Source organism: Ptychodera flava, chromosome 17 (assembly GCF_041260155.1).
Source record: "Ptychodera flava strain L36383 chromosome 17, AS_Pfla_20210202, whole genome shotgun sequence".
Taxonomy (NCBI): domain Eukaryota; kingdom Metazoa; phylum Hemichordata; class Enteropneusta; family Ptychoderidae; genus Ptychodera; species Ptychodera flava.
Genome location: NC_091944.1, coordinates 23,765,134 through 23,782,304, shown reverse-complemented (window position 1 = coordinate 23,782,304; position 17,171 = coordinate 23,765,134).

Genomic DNA, 17,171 nt, shown 5'->3' with positions numbered 1-17,171 from the left:
CAGAGCAAATCAAGAGCAGTCAAAAGGCAAAGACAAAATAAATGGTAATGTTCAACACTTTTATAATTATATCGCACCGGCATGTAAACCGCTGTGTAACAAACATTAAAACGTAAAGCTGTTGCTGTCATTTTCCTCACAAAATACTACTGCGGGTAAATGTATAATATTTCTATGTGACATTTTGTTTATCTGAGTACAATTTAAGGTAAATTTTAGATAAAAGATACAAGCAAAAATATACTTTTGCGTTAGTGCATTCCCAATTAATGTTTTTAATGAGTAACTCATATGTTTTGGATCTCTGATTTCTCGGAATATACCCATGCGCTGTGAAGTAGAAATTGAACGATTTAATAGAAACGAAATGGACAAGCCATACATTCTTGTACGAACTGGTACTAATTTCGATACTGGAAGTAAACGTTTTAAGCAAACAATAATGGTTTTAGCTGGCCCTGTTCGGTGTAAGGTAATAAATCCGTTAACACACAGCCGTGCATACATGGCAATTTATCCATTTTAAGTCAAGCTTTAATGAATGACGCTAGTTCCTTTCACTAGAGGCATCACTACTCATCTTGACGGTCCTTTCGCAACCATTGATGTTGACACTGGTAATGGTGTTTTACTAGGAGTAAGCCCGTCATTCGAACTGCAGACAAAAAATTCTATGGATACAATAGGGTGTATATCATACTGTTAATTTTATTTTAAACAGTTACAATATTCCCAGACTTGAACATGTTTTAAGTTCCGTTGGTAATACTGGGAATCATAACCTTCCTGTGACGTATTGAAATACACAGAAATGGTTGATACAACAACCCTCAACTTATCAGCTAGTGGGTTTGGCACATGTACACGTTGAACAATAGCTACGTCACGGACAAATAACATTTCATAAACGGTCTGTGTCAGACATGCGCTAAAAGTTAGAAACAGTCGCATGTCCTCCAATAATATATATATATATATATATATATATATATATATATATATATATATATATATATATATATATATATATATATATATATATATATATATATATGCGCTTAGTAAATGCAATATTGTTTTCAACGACACCGACCAATATATATATATATATATATATATATATATATATATATATATATATATATATATATATATATTATATATATATATATATATATATATATATATATATATATATATATATATATATATATATATATATATATATATATATATATATATATATATGCGCTAAGTAAATACAATATTGTTTTCAACGACTCCGACCAATTTCACTAAGAGAATACACAACTCTATTTTAAAACACAAAACGAGTGGACATCGTCTTAGTTTTAATGTCTGTATCCATCGTCACATGATATTCACAAAGACTCTCATATCTTGACATTCGTTAAACATTGTTGAATACAACGCTCTATAAATAGGGAGAATAACGATAGCTTCTTTGAGATGACTTCTCATGAGCAGCAGAATGAAAATCGAGATTTTCATTTGAACACCAAGAATGGTCAAGATCACTCACTAACATCAGAAGATAAACCCAACCCCGGTGAGTTTTCTGGACTCAGGTTCAACGGGAAAATCTATTTTGTTGCACATGATTTTCCTTCTTTTCCTTTCTGTATAGGTCCTTACGATAAAATAATCAGAACGTTCTTTTTTGGACATCTTTTCAAACGCCATGAACATGTCGCGCCAAAGTTAGATTGTAGTATTTTGTCAGTAAAATAATTTCAGTTCTGCAAATTTATCATAACAGTCAGAAGAATTTCACACTAGGTATAGTGAATATAGAGGCTGTTTGTGTTGCAGTCTTGCTGATGAAACCTGCTTTGCATTTTTAACGCGAGGATTGTCTATCTGATATAACAGGTACAATCCCATAGAATCGATTACAAAGTGAGTTTGATCTCTGTAAAGAAAAATGTCAGATAAACTTTGATGCTTTCACTTAACTTTGTAAAACATAACGCTGATCATTATTTTATTGTCTTCATAATACCAATAGTGGCTATAATTTCTGGTTCCATGGCAAATAATACAACTCATGCTGATGATATGATTCTCCTTCGTGTCTAGGGTTGAACGTTTCTTTGTTGTACAATTTAAAACTATAGTAAAGAATATGATAAATTTTACAATGCTCAAGAAACTTACTTTGATTAGTTCGATCCACAAGAATTTTCAGTTTCTGAGATGCCATCAAATATGCTTAAAAACTTTTATGTCTATTTGAACAAACTGACTGTAATCATTGAGTTCGACTAACGAGTAAATAGTTTTGACAGACGCCGTTATCATAAAGTGATTGTGGATGTAGTCGTTGAACGTTTAACCACTTAACCTCAAACAGACTCTTCACCGACCTTTCAACAGTCTGGTAATGTTTCATTTTCACTTAGTCACCAGGCCTTGTATGAACGTATCGACAATTTTATTCATAACAAAGTTTTTGTTTCTCACATATTAAGGTAACATTAGTCATATTTCCTTGCCTCGTTTAATAAATTTTTTGTTACAAGAACATTCAAGATTATTTAGTGCGTGGTGCGCTTCGTTCTGGTTAGATTTCTTCATGCAATGGTCGGGCTTACAATGCATAGCCATAAGTCTTACGTGTTTTATCTCGTCAATGCTATTCATGGCCCTTCCGAAAAAATTGATTTATGTAACTATTTTCTCTTGCATGTTTGTTACCGTCATTTTCCAACCTTGTCCACACACTGACAAAGTTTCTATCTGATGAATTACTCTTTTCTCCTTTTTTTCAATGTATTGTTTATTTGCTATAACTACGCAGATGGTTCTAGTCATTTAACAGGAGTAATTTAATGCATTTTAATATAATTTTCTAAATCTCCTATCATCACTCAGAAGGAAGAATATATTAGTAAGAAATATTCTAAATTCTCATTAATTCGAAATGGCATGTGGTAGTTGGAAATTAAACAATTAAACAAACTTTAAGCTTATTTGCTGCGTTTTCTATCTCCTGATTTTTTTCCTTATCATCCCAGCAAGTTATAATTCCAAGCTATTTTGAATTTACTAAATGTTGCAATAATGGTCACATAAGAACGTACATCGGCCAAGTTGAATCATGGTAGATCAAAGTTTTTGTACACTATATCTCTGGCGATACTTTTTACGGTATCCTGACCTGTATTTATCATACATGTACTTCTGTTTCCCACAGTAAATTTTTGCAAATACGTCGGGCACATGATCGAGTCAGGATGGTGCTTATATGGTGGTTTTTGGCTGCCACCGATGTTTTTAACCCAGTTCTTTTTCGCGATTGCTCTGGCGATATTGAGAATATCTATTCATATTCGGGGAACATTTTGGTGGCGTGACAATTTCAAAAACATGACTTCAGCGATGATTGGCAAATTGACGTTAAATAAAGTTTTGAATGCGCAACGATTTGAACTGGTAATGAAGTAGATACAATCACGCCTTTCTACTGAGATGTGAAGTGGAAATCGCTCTGACATTTTCAAAAGTTTTATCCGATGTTGCTTTTATTATGAAATGAATATTAACACTATTTTATAACAGCTAATGAGGCATTATTTTGCTCACTTCAATGCTTTAATATATGAGTGAGGTTACATTTACAATCCTTGACAAGAGTTCGAGTTCCTACCATTTAAAGTCACTGTTTCATTTTAACATAAAGGACCGGTTTCGCCACTCATAATTTATTACAAGGAAAACTGCCAAATTATGGCATTCTCGCATGCCAAAAACATTATTTATGATTCACGATGCTACGCAAAGTCGGGGGAACATATCAAAACTGCTGCAATAAGGAGTCGTTTGTTGTAGTACGACAATAAAGTACCGACAAATATTTTGTCGCTCCTCTGTTTTTATTTCAACAGAAAAGATTAATTTTGCAAGAACATGTTGGCCTGCCAAAAAAACTGTCTGTGGTAATACCAATGTATATTACGTATAGCTAGCATTCATACTTAGCCGTCATGCTGCATTCATGGAATCTTTGCCCGACATCATCGATCTATAGCTACAACGGTAGCTCCATGCTATCACCAACCGACCCCAACACAGTTAATCGAGGCAAAATTTGTACTAATAAGGAAAACATTTGTGTACAAAACGCCATCCTTAGACTGAATGTTGTTGAGCCCATATTTGATTTTAGCACTGTAATTAAACCATCTACCACTAATATTATTGTGGATCTTAACGCAACAATTCTAGGTCTACGCACGACAGGTAAGTACATAGTACAATTGTCCGTGGCGTAAGTCAATTAAAGAGACGTCCATACTGCACATACTAGGTTAGTTCAGTGTTGCAAAGGTCCCATTTGTTATGTGAGATAGGTACAACAAGATTGACCACGTTACACGTACAGTTTTATAAAGTCAGCATTATCATGCACCTTAAAGTGATTTTTATGTATCAACTATGTCACTGTTGCGATGTTGTAGGTATTCGTTGACATAGGGACAAAACGTATGTAACTCAAGCATGCAAAGGGAAGCTTTTCTTGACAGCCACTATTGTCTACTTCTCTATCTAGGTTCACGGTTCCGTTGTCACCTGAACTTGATTTGACCACCGTAAGAATTGATCGGGGTGTTGTGGAATAGCTGAGACAGATTACTTTTTTCCGTTTTATTTCAAATGTTTCCCCGTTCGTTCATCTGTCGATATCAGTGGGCACTATACTATACAAGAGCAAAACCGTATGGCGCCAATATAGCACTATGATGACAACCTTCAAATCGATAAAAAATTGTGATGAAATTATCATATATGAATTACATATTCCCTAGGACATCGCGGGTCGCTGTTTGCTGGTCTTTCCATGTCCATTGCATGGTATTCATAAAGCCTACCAAATTTTATCATTAACTTGGTACTGTTGATTACAAAGCTCAATAATAAAGTTCACTAACACTGATTGCTGACTTCAGATTAGTAAGTTCACTAACACTGATTTGACCTCAGCAATCATCTTTAAAAATGAGCTTTGCTCTGTGAAAACTGTTCATATTTATCCATATTTCATGTTTATCCATTTATCGATGACCTACAGACAAATAATCCGTATCTCGCATTGTGGACAATAATGATCATGCTTTGTCCATCTCTTTAACCTTATGGACAGCCATTGTACTTGGCTTTACCCTACAGTGTTCATTTATTTATCAGTTATCAATTCATTTTTTCGTTCATTTATGCAACCATTCCTTCATTCAGTCATTCACCAACTTGCTCTTTCCTTCATTTATTCGTTCAGTCATTCTTTCATTCATTCATCCATCAATTTAGGTCAAATCGAGGTGCCTTCTACTGGACAAAAGGAGCAAAAGCAAAAGTTAAATGTAACCAAAAACTTTCAAGTCAACATACACAAGTGGAGGCGAATACGTAAAGATAAACCTTGCACGGGTGAGTGTCGCGTTGTTTTTTGCTTTTCGTTTATTTGTTGTCTGATATGTTTAGACGGTAGTGTTGTAACTGATATTTACATTGGTCAAGCAAATTAAAACTGAATAATCGCACGAAATTCAACTAATTAGAAGACATGATGAGGTCATTAGTCATGACCTCCTGCCGATGTATGTAGACAGCGTACCCTGCTTTACGTTCATATGACTGAAGTTTATCGCTTGGATACAACTCACTGCATGGAAATCGTACAATACAGTATTTGTTTAGGTTTTTATTATAAATCATACATGTTTAGGTCATAAAGTTAAATTGTGACGAAAATGGTTCTAGACTTTGTTTAATTATAACTGATATTAAATACGTTGATGACATTAAATTGTTATCATTTTTCATTAATTTACCTGAGAAACCTTGGAATTTGAAAATGTAAAGGTATTTAGGAACTAAAAACTGTTCAGCCCCCCTGAAGGCAGTGCAAAAAATTCAGTCCCCCTCCGCTACCTCGAATCCCCCTGAATTTCTCCCGCACCTCCACCGGGTTTGTTTTTTTTTTGAACGCAGCCTAAATATACAAAGGAATCCGACAAGTCTGGACAAATTCAGAGTATTATAGTGAATTTCAAAATAGTTTTGAATTACAACGCGCTTGGGTGATTAGAAAAGCGTTTCTGGCTATAGAAAATTATGCCAACTGCATCCATTGCAAATGTTCTCCTTTGATAGATTTTGAAACGATTTATAAATTTGTTAGATAGATAGATAGATAGATAGATAACCAAATACAACGTCCACTGTTCTCGGTCACAGGACATGTTCATTGTAGGAAACACCAATCATTGTATCGACACATACACACTGCATCGAGAAAAAAATCTATCGTTAGCGTTCTGTGCAGTTTTATAGCCGGGAAATGTGATAAAGGCAATATAAAAATGTTCAAACGTCAACCTACACGTGTGCTTTTCAATGGGAGCGCGGTGACAGTTACGATGTTGTTTGGCTGCAGCACAGTGAACGTTGCAAAATTTATCGAAGGAGAACGTTTGTAATGAATTCAGGTGGTGCCATTTTCTATTGCAAGAAACGTTTTCCTCATCATCCAAGCACGTTGTAATTCCAAGCTATTTTGAAATTAACTGTGAGTTCTGATATGGAGAATAATTATAAGAGATCATTACATATGCAAATGAGTTAATTTTCATATATTGAACTCATCACAAGTGGTGTTATACGCAGTCTTCCCAAACTTGAGATCACACTGCACAGACACGCAGATTGCAACTGTGTTTCGCTATGGCTAATTAGTTCAATACACAAAAAAGCGAAATGTAAAATAAACTTTTTTACCACCAAATAAAAAGAACCAAGATAGGAACGATTTGTGGAGTTGTTTTCCCTTTATTGTATATGACTCTTACTTATTCCGTATAGTACTTACCGTATATATGGCATCGATTGTTGACTGTGTTTTAGCCGATAGTGTATATACAGATGTATACAGTCAACAGTCAATTGTTTGTATTCGGCGAGTTTGTATTTATGACGACTCATGTGAATTCATGTACATATTTATAATAAAGGAAACAGTTAGTGTCAGTTTGTTTATATTATTGACAACCATGTTAACACAATATGAACACTACCTTGAACACATGCAGTAGAACAGAATTGGACATCCGAGCTTTCCGAGTGAAAGAACAAACTTCAAGAGGAACAGTATACAATTGATCAATGATTCCACACAATTTATCCACTGAAGATGACGAGTGATGGAGAAAATATGGCAGACTTTCGGAAAAGAGCATTGAAGGATCGTAATGTTATGCGAAGTGTCTCCACTCTAGAGTATAGATTGCACTAACAATCAGACTACAGCTGTGTCTCGCCGTGGCTGATCAGTTCTATACACAAAACAGCGAAACATAAAATACACTTACAAAATACACCAACGCAAACAACAAAGATATGAATGATGTCTGGAGTTTCTTTACTTTTCTTGGCTCAGAAAAGTCACTGATATCATTCCGATACTGGTTAAAAATACAAATTAAAAGCTATCTTCGACTCTTATACAGGCCAGAATAAGACATGGCAATAGTTTAGCTGCAGATGTATAGGGTATGTCAGAGGTCATAGACAATTATGAAAAATAATATTTGAAAAATATTCCTCTCAAATCGACATTACCGGCGACTTTGAAATTTGGCAGGTAGGAACTTGGCCCTACGGTCTAATCGGTAAGCCTCGCCCCTTAATGTTTGGCTTTCCTCTCGCCCTTGCCTGTAAATAAATGTTAATGGTCAGGGCGTCGCCCTTTTAACAGATCACTTTATATATTCTCTGCCACAAAATTTGTAATCATCATTATCATCAGCATCATCCTCATCATCATCATCAGCAGCAGCAGCAGCAGCATCCTCATCCATGTTTTGTTTTCACAGTTACCAAGTTGGAACGGTCCATCGTCCTTGGAACATTTCTGTCAGTGATCAGTGGATTTTTTGTAGTGACCTTCTTTGTACAAAAATGTTGCATCACAAGAGTGAACAGAGGCATGGGAAAAAAAGGCAAGCAATGGAGATGGCCACTAAATTACGGTCGTCCTACCTATCAACAACCAAACATTTGGTTAAACCATGGTCTTGCCATCATGGTAATTTGGAAATGATTTCTTGCAGATGGTCTTGTTTATTTAATAACTGTGAAATGTAGTTTTCTTGGAGTGGGCTAAGGGCAGAATTGTCATATGTTTCTTAATTTTGATGTTTACACCTTACATTGATCTAAAATATGATTTTCTTATTGTCAATACTAAGAATATCCAATAATAAAGTAGATGATTTTTAAGGTTTCACCGATAAATATTGAGCAATCTTTTGATAGCACATATTCACTAACCTTCTTTTTTCAATAAAAAATGCCAAATTTTCTTTGGTTCCTTTGTTCAGAAAAGATTGTTATATTTTCATTGTTAAGAATATTAATGTTCACTATGTTCACTACTAAGCAAGCATCAACATTATTTACTTTATTTATATTGATATAGATATAACTTTTAAGTAACCGGCTTGCGCCCTTTGTCAACATTTTTAATCATTTATAAGTCTTTGCAGAGGACTTGATTGGAAATTTTTTGTTCCCTTATTGTCTAGTGATTTTTAAAATTTACAAAACTTTGCTCCTTTGTATTTCAATTTGGCATCAAGCCAACCATATTTCACATGGAAATCAAAGGAACAAATGTCAAAAGGGTGGTTTTTTTTCATTTTCTTACAGCTTTCATAGTTATAAACATGGTTTTTAGCGGTATTTGTAAATAAATCACTGTGATTTGTGAACACAATCGGACATTAAAATTACACGGAATCCGCAATAAATTTTGAGGTCAGTTTTTTTGTTTGGCAGGTAAAAGATCAGTGTACATCATTTTTAAATTGGTTTTGACGATGGTTGAACGTCAATATTGCAAATGCGGTATTGCCTTTTGTGAAACTTGTTCTGTATAATATACTCAACAAAATAAAATATGTATTAATGCGTGCATCCTTCATGTCCATATGCTATTTTAATTTTGTTTTCCGCGTCTCACATCTTTTGACAAAGGTTTCTATGTGGGTATGTGTACGCAAAATAAAACGTGCCAGGAAAAAGGAATCATTAATCAGTGCTTGCCTATAGCCTTTCGTTATAAATCATATAAACCTTTTCCCTTCAAAAACCCGTTGAATTATATTGGAACCTCTTATATATCGATCATCAATCTTGACATGTCATAATCTGCTGTGCGTAATATTTCACGTGGTGTGATTTTAATACAGCTTTTCTAGAATTATAGATCGCACATCAACTATTACAGAAAGCCACCCCATTGAACGTCTGTCATTTTTCCAGTCCCTGGCAAGGATAAATCCAGTCTGTGACACTCTAATTTATACAGCCTCTCAAAACTACATGCTATCTTTTCTGATCACCTAGTAATTATATTTGTACAAATTTACACAGTATTTTTAAAGAAAACAAATGCATAACACATCAAGTATTGATGTATGATCTCTACGTGCAAGCACATTGTAAAAGTGGCCAGTCGTAAAATAAGTAACACTGCATAAAAACCCTATAATACTTACTGTATTAACATGGATTATTGCCTGTATTTTAGCTGAAGAGTGCATATACAGACGAATACAGTCAAGAATACAGTTTTTGTATTCAGCAAGCCTGTATTCATGTGAATTCATGTGAATTCACGTGTATTACACTATAATACAGGCAACTCATTAATGTGAATTTATCTGAATTATTGGGTTTTCATGCAGTGTAATTGTGTCTGAAGTTCAAATTTTAGAACATCTTTGGAGACTGTTTTGGTTAATATGTTTCAAAACTGCAACTTTGTTTTAAGAGAAAGCTTTCATTATTATAAAATTGGGTCATTTGTATTTTTCACGCTAAATGTCAGTTCAGCATGATTTGGCATTGTGGTATATATTTAAATAAATACATGAACAAATCTGTGACTCTAGAAATGACTTTTGTTTTATATTTATAATTTTCACCAAAAACTTATAAATTTTAGGAGTCACTTTATATTGTACAGGTAATGCCAAGGTTGCCATAACTTTGAGATAACATCTCAGATTAGTAGTTAACTCAACAATGCCAGTTTGACCCCCCCCCCCTAGTTTAGTGTTATACGCATTCTATGTGGTAGGTAAAACGACGGAATGTCAGTTCGAATGTTGACACATGTGACCATTAGTCTACAAAAAGTTACATTTTCTGAGCGTAGAACGGAGTAGAATTCTTGAGCGAAGCTCGTGTTTAAGATGATTCCATGGTCATTGAATTTGTTCTGCTTTTCGTTCCCAACGTTGCACTATTTGCAATCCTATGATTTAGCTAACTCATTTGTAGGACCTCATAAATACTCTGTTTAAATAATAAACTTAATTTGGACCAAGATATTCTTGTAGAAGATGATCTTTCAGGTCTCTTATGAACTTCCACCCGTAAGGATTTGATACGATTCAGTAAAGTGTTCCGTAATTTCGCATCTTTGTAAGATATTTACGATTGACCTGCAGAAGTATACATTCGAGGGAGTACTAAAGTCACGGCTGACTGTTGACGTGTATCATAGCAGTGATCTAGGACTTGGAAGTGATCTGATAGTGAATGGGGTACATTTTCGACACTTCAGGGCCATGCTTGACGGGTGTAGCATTCTAGCAGGGTACGCTTACCCGTTCCGGACACCTGGTACTACCACTTATGATTGAATTCGTGGTTCAAGAGGGTCTTTCATTATCTCGTATTTTTTTTCCCTTTTGATATTTTATACTTAAGGATCTGGTAATTTAACCTTGTATGATTTGGATTATTGAGTTTGCTTTGATGACATATTTGTATCTCTGCTGCATGTAATAAGATGATCAAGGTTTTGGGTTTGACTGGTAATGTTATGTTTGATGGCATAAATTCTATTTGTTGTATGACTTAGACATTGTGTGCATTAATGGAGTAAATTCCAATTGTTACAGCCTTTATTAGAACCACATTTGTAGTAACTCCCTTGAAGAGTGGAATGTTGTGCGTCGCTGTGCACCAAAAGGACTCGTAGATAAAAACTACGTCGATTGGTGGGTGTGAGATGGCAATTTTGCAGCGAGTTGATTTGTGTAAAATAGCTAAGTGGTAACTGACGGCTTGTATGATGTTTGAGTGGTGTTGATTAAACGTTAATAACGGTATACATGGCTGGTCTTGTTTAGTTTTATATTGTAACAGCGTGACTCCGTGTATGTGTTTGGCGTGATACATTTTATCATCGACTGGATTTTCTAGTTAACCACGTTTGTTGAGTGACACTTTCAGTTCATTCAAGCAGCTGTCTCTCTAGCCGATTTTGGAGCAGATGCGGCAGATGCGTAACGCCGGGCCGTGTGAAATGCAAGTTTTCGTGTGCCTCGGGTGGGTAGAATTAAATAGCAAATATCGATTTGTGCCTTTTTGATTTTTAAAGATCTGTTTGTATGTAACCGTCTGGCTTTGTGTATGAGTCACCTCAATGTAAGAGACAGTGTTTTAGATGGTTATGGCTTAATTGGTATCCGGATGAATGTCGTAATTGAACTCATCAACGCGGTGATTACAGATTGGTAGCATGATAAGACGGAGTCGATTTCATAGATTAATCTTGCACAGGTTTGTGAGGTGTTTGCTCTAAGATTTTGGATTCTAGATGTCCAGTGAATATATTTGACTAACTTTTTATCCATCGCTATTCCGAAAATCTGAATGTGTTAGTAATGGCGACGTTAAAATTGAAATGATTATTGTGCAAAATAAGGGTGAGTTCGAGGCGCATACAACCTTAAATAAATCATTTGCGATTCACGTAAAGTCATCTTTCCGTATGGATACAATATGAAAAACATGACTGTTACACGTAAAATAGGAACCTGAGTTTCCTGATATTAGTGATCGAAATGTTCTGAAAATCATATGATCCAGATTGAACTGCTCAACTTTTAATATGAACGATAACATATTCACGAAAATTCTTTGATTGAACAAACGCAGCCGTCCACATGTATACTAGAAATAAATATTTTTCATTTGCAAGTTTTTAAAATGCTCAATTAATGAAACCCAGGGCCTTTTATATTATGTTTTAAGATCCCGAAAGTAAAGACGCTGTCAGCTTATTACGAATTCAGGGTCCTACCAGACTGCATCAATGTTGCCCATAGGTTTGTGCTCTATACCTAATTCCGGTGGGGGATTATTGGTTAGGTTTACATTCGGCGAAAACAATAAAAATCTATTCCACGATTGAGATTGCTCAAAAGAAAACTGTGTGGCAGGAGCTGTGTTTTATATTTGGGTTAAATTAATTGCATTCGTAACGTATATTAATTGGTGCTATGCCTCTGTCTTTCATAATGATTTTTCCTTTTTGTTTTTAAGATTTCTTTTTGCAACATCCTTTTTATACTGAGTTTTCCTCTAACGTAAAATGCTACCATATATTATATGGTAGCATGTACCAAATAAACGTTAAAGTGTTGCCTTTTTAATACTTGTTTTCTTACAAATAATAGTTTTAATATCATTTTACTATAATATTCTTGTAACATTTCTGACATATACAAGAAAAACATTGATACAAGTGACACGTGCTGTAGTGATACTGCATCAGACACGCCATAAACCGCTGTGTCAAGGGTGATCCATAGGCGTTCAGTGACTTTTCCCTGTACAACTATAGAGGGCAAAGGAAATTTGCCCTTTAAACCCGCATAATGAATGGTAAAAGTCATGCTTTGTATTAATGCTAATCTGATGCCAAATTTGAGCCTTCGTTGTGCGCTACTATTGCCGTCGACGATGATAAAGATAGGCGGTATCGAGTGTAAAATTTTGTGAACACAAAATTGTATGAAATTGGTCAAATCCGTTGAACAGATGTGTTTTTCTCTGACCTTAGTCAGATTACAGGGGAAGGTATCAAAATTAGAAGATACTTTTTAGAAGACGTGATATGTACTTGAGGCAATAAAAGCTGTTCATGTTGCACACCTGATATCTTTCCTTAGTCGCTTTGTACATCTGTCAAAGTATCAAGTCACTTCTTTTAGAAAATCATATCTATTTTATTTGCAAGCTTTGGTTTGAAACGTTACGTATACATCAGCCATTGTGACTACGTACTGCGCTTATTTTGAGAAGTTTGGAATTTCTTTCGAACGGGACTAGCAAGGACGACTGCAAAGAAGATAGATTCCAAATCAAGGACGAATAACATACTTGATGTAAGTTTATGTCAATTTATGTAAATATATTATAGCAAATATTTCAGTGATAACCATCATCGAAGCAATCTTGAATGTTTAAAACAGTTGCTTCACCACCAAAATCATGAGGATACTCAATCCAATAGAATATTGCTATTTCTTGCTCTGTTTATATATTTCGTCTCTCCGATTTGCCAACTAAGGTATCTTGTTCGTTACAAAAATATGTTGTTCAACTTATATTTATGCATTTTGTTTAAACGCAGAAATACAATATACTCAATTGTGACCGAAGTTTTTAAGACCATTATTTGTTTCCTGGATTGAAGCTATTGTAACATCCAAGAGTGCACAGGGACAGGTACCTTAAAATATGTTTAAAGACACAATTATCTACACAGACATGTCCGGTCGATGCTTACTGGAGATATTATAGCAACTTTATATAATGCAAATCTCAAGATGTGTCTGAGAAACATCTTATGATTTAATATTTATCTGACAGATTTAACATGTGGAAAACTCGATTTAAGTGGATTTCTGAGAAAAGTCTTTAATTTTTTCTCGGACAACTACAAATCGTGCTGATCAAAAACCGCGTGTCATTTTTACACAGTTTAGAAACAATAATGGAAACAATATCTGTCGTACAAACAGGTGATAAGTTTACTATTGATATTGAAGGCCTAACTTTATGGTTCGTTATATAGCTGCTCTAGTGTGCACTATATGTTTTTGGAGGTGGGGATGGGGTGCATTCGAAGTTTGTAATGTACAAGGATAATGGTCATTGATACTTTCGATTGTTATTCTGTTCGTTACGGCACTTATTTGCGAGCCAAATTATCTTTTAACGATCTCTTTTTATACTCAACCAAACAACATAAATAGATGAGGTCAATTACAGCATATTTACTTAAGGACTGATTTAACGTTGAAGCATCGTCGTCAAGTGCAAGGCTGTCTCGTCGAACCAATCTCAAGCACAACTTAGCTTGCAATTGCCTTAACGTACATATCGACGGCACATAAGTTCAAAAATTGGCTACATTATCTTTTATAGTGTTGTTCGTGTACCATGGAACAATAGATATAGGCCTATATGTACTTTAGATTCTCTGGCATATACTTTTAAAAAGGAAATTACGAGCAATCATAAACCAGCAGTAAAGATTCATTAGGCAACCTCTCCCTTAGAGACGGAAATTGGTTCACCAAGTGTCAAAGTCATTGAAATGACTGCGAATGTTACATTTACAATGACGACATCGTCTCCCCGGCATTGCATTTTGACATAAACACAGTCAACTTTTCATCTTATTATGTAATTAAACGGTAAAATGCATTTTTTTAAAAAATCACTTTTTGGTTTGCAATGAAATGCTACTAAGTTGTTATAGCGCTGTGCATTTTTTGTTGTACATTCAGTGTAAAAATTATGTAATAATTATTAATTTTTTCCAGATGCAACAATGTAACGGTTGTCAAAAATACACTTAATTTAATAAACACTCTGACCAATAGATATCTACAATATTCGTTAAAAACTGCCAATCGACGGCTTGGTCTTTCATTGGGAGTGATGTTGTTGAACGATTAAACTAAACACGACCCTGTTGACCATATTTAAAACTCAACAGAATGTGTGAGAACAAACACTTTCCTTAATGAAACCATTGTTTGCTATAGATTTAAGTTGTCCTTTTTCACTATTTGTAATACTCACCCTTAACCTTCATTATGGCATTATACCCATGCGTAAATTATGCTGTGTTACCAAACGTTTGAATGACATGAAGAAGATAGATACAATACATCTAAAAACAGATTTATGAACAGTGAACTAAAACTCCTAAACTGAGTAGCACACAGTTTGATGTTTAAACTATAATCAGTATAATTTAATTTGTCGAAAGTGACTGTGAATATTTTTTGTATCAAGAGAGATACTGTATGATTTACTGTTTGTACACATGGGAAACTGGACATCACAAAGCACAGGATTTCTTTTTATTTGATTTTTCTTTCATAGTGCACAAGTAGATGTAACATGGACGTTTGCAAGATTATAGTGCTTACCTGTTTGTTTGTTGGTATTTTGACGGTAACCAGAGCAAATTAAGAGCAGTCGAAAGGCAAAGACAAAATAAATGGTCACGTTCAACAATTTTTTAATGAGTATATATATATATATATATATATATATATGTGTGTGTGTGTGTGTGTGTGTGTGTGTGTGTGTGTGTGTGTGTGTGTGTTCGCAACTGTATGTTAAATTCTGTGTAATAAACTTTAAACGTTGAGTTATTGCTGTCATTTTCCTCCAAAAGTACTGCAGTAACTTCGGGAATGTATAACATTTCTGTGTGACATTTTGTTTATCTGAATGCAATTTAAGGTAAGTTTTAGATAAAAGTTGCAAGCTAAAATACACTTTAGCGTTTGTTAATGCCCAAATAATGTTTTTAGTGAGTAACTCATATGTTTGGATTCTTTGCTTTCTCGGAATAAACCCATCGCTATGAAGTAGAAATTGAACGATTTAACAGCAACGAGATGGACATGCAACGCATTCTTGTACGAAATGGTACTATATCTGATAATGGATGTGAACATTTTCAGTCAACAATTATGATTTTCGCAGGCCCTGTTCGGTGTAAGGTAACAAATCCGTTAACACACAGCCATGCATGTGTGTATGTTTTATTTTTTATTTTACAGACAAAAACTCGGGCAATACTTTCTTGCATGCAAAGCGATTGCATGGTCGACTGTCGCGATCTGTACATTTAACGTCTTTAGAAACAGATCTCATTTTGGTGACTGAAGGAATGACGCTAGTTCTTTTCACTAGTGGCATCACTACTCATCTTGACGGTACTTTCGCCACCATGGATGTTCACGCTGGTAATGGTGTTTTGCTAGGAGTAAGCCAATCATATTCGAACTGCAGATAAAGTATATCATTGATACAATCGGGTGGGCATCTATACTAGCCAGCTATTGTGTGACAAGTGCTGCATGGGCTAAGCAGAGCATCTTTGGAGTTAATACGGACAGCGCTCTTGTTGTGCGTCCATCCTTATCGAGCAGATGGCATACGCGTGAAAAACTCAACGGAATTCGCACAATCTTGTTCTCCGAAACAACCGGTTTTGTAGCTATGACAACTGACGGTAGACGTTCACTCGCAATAATAAATGACTCATTTGAACTTCTTTTTACTGACAAAGATGGTGAAATTGACTCTTTTGTGACAAATGATGTTGAGGTTATACTTATAAGGAAAATCCTTGGACTTCTCGCAGCGTCTGTATGTGTTTTGCCTGATCCAGTCTGTGGAGATACGATAAATGAAGGTAAGAATAACTCGGGATCATAAAGAAAGGGATTAAAGGGATACCAACAGTTTGGGATGGTTTGTGAAGCAGGATCTTTTGAGTTCAAATGATGGAGACAGAGTCGGCGGCTCTATTTCTTCAAACTGTATTACTACAGCTACGTTGAACTACTATATCAGTGGGTGGATGATTGTCGACCAGATCCAGTGGTGAGCCATGCCCTCTTAGTATACGCATACACTGTGTAGCTTACATACACGATACATATACTAAAACAAGACCTGAACTGAAAGTGCTCACGTGTTTTAAAACAGGTTCAATAATAGTATTACACTTCACAGAACAATCAGATGTGTATTCTATCAAGTTTCATCAACTTTCGCACAGTACTCTCTGAGTTAAAATAACCTATTACAAAACTTAATTTAATATGCAAATGAGATGTTTATCATGAAATATGCAAATTAACCCTTAATTAATTTGACGCTACTCAATGATTCATGGGACAATAAGATATCTATCAGATTAACGTTTTATCAAATTTAATGCTGTTTTTTTGGAGTAATATCGCTAATTACAAAGT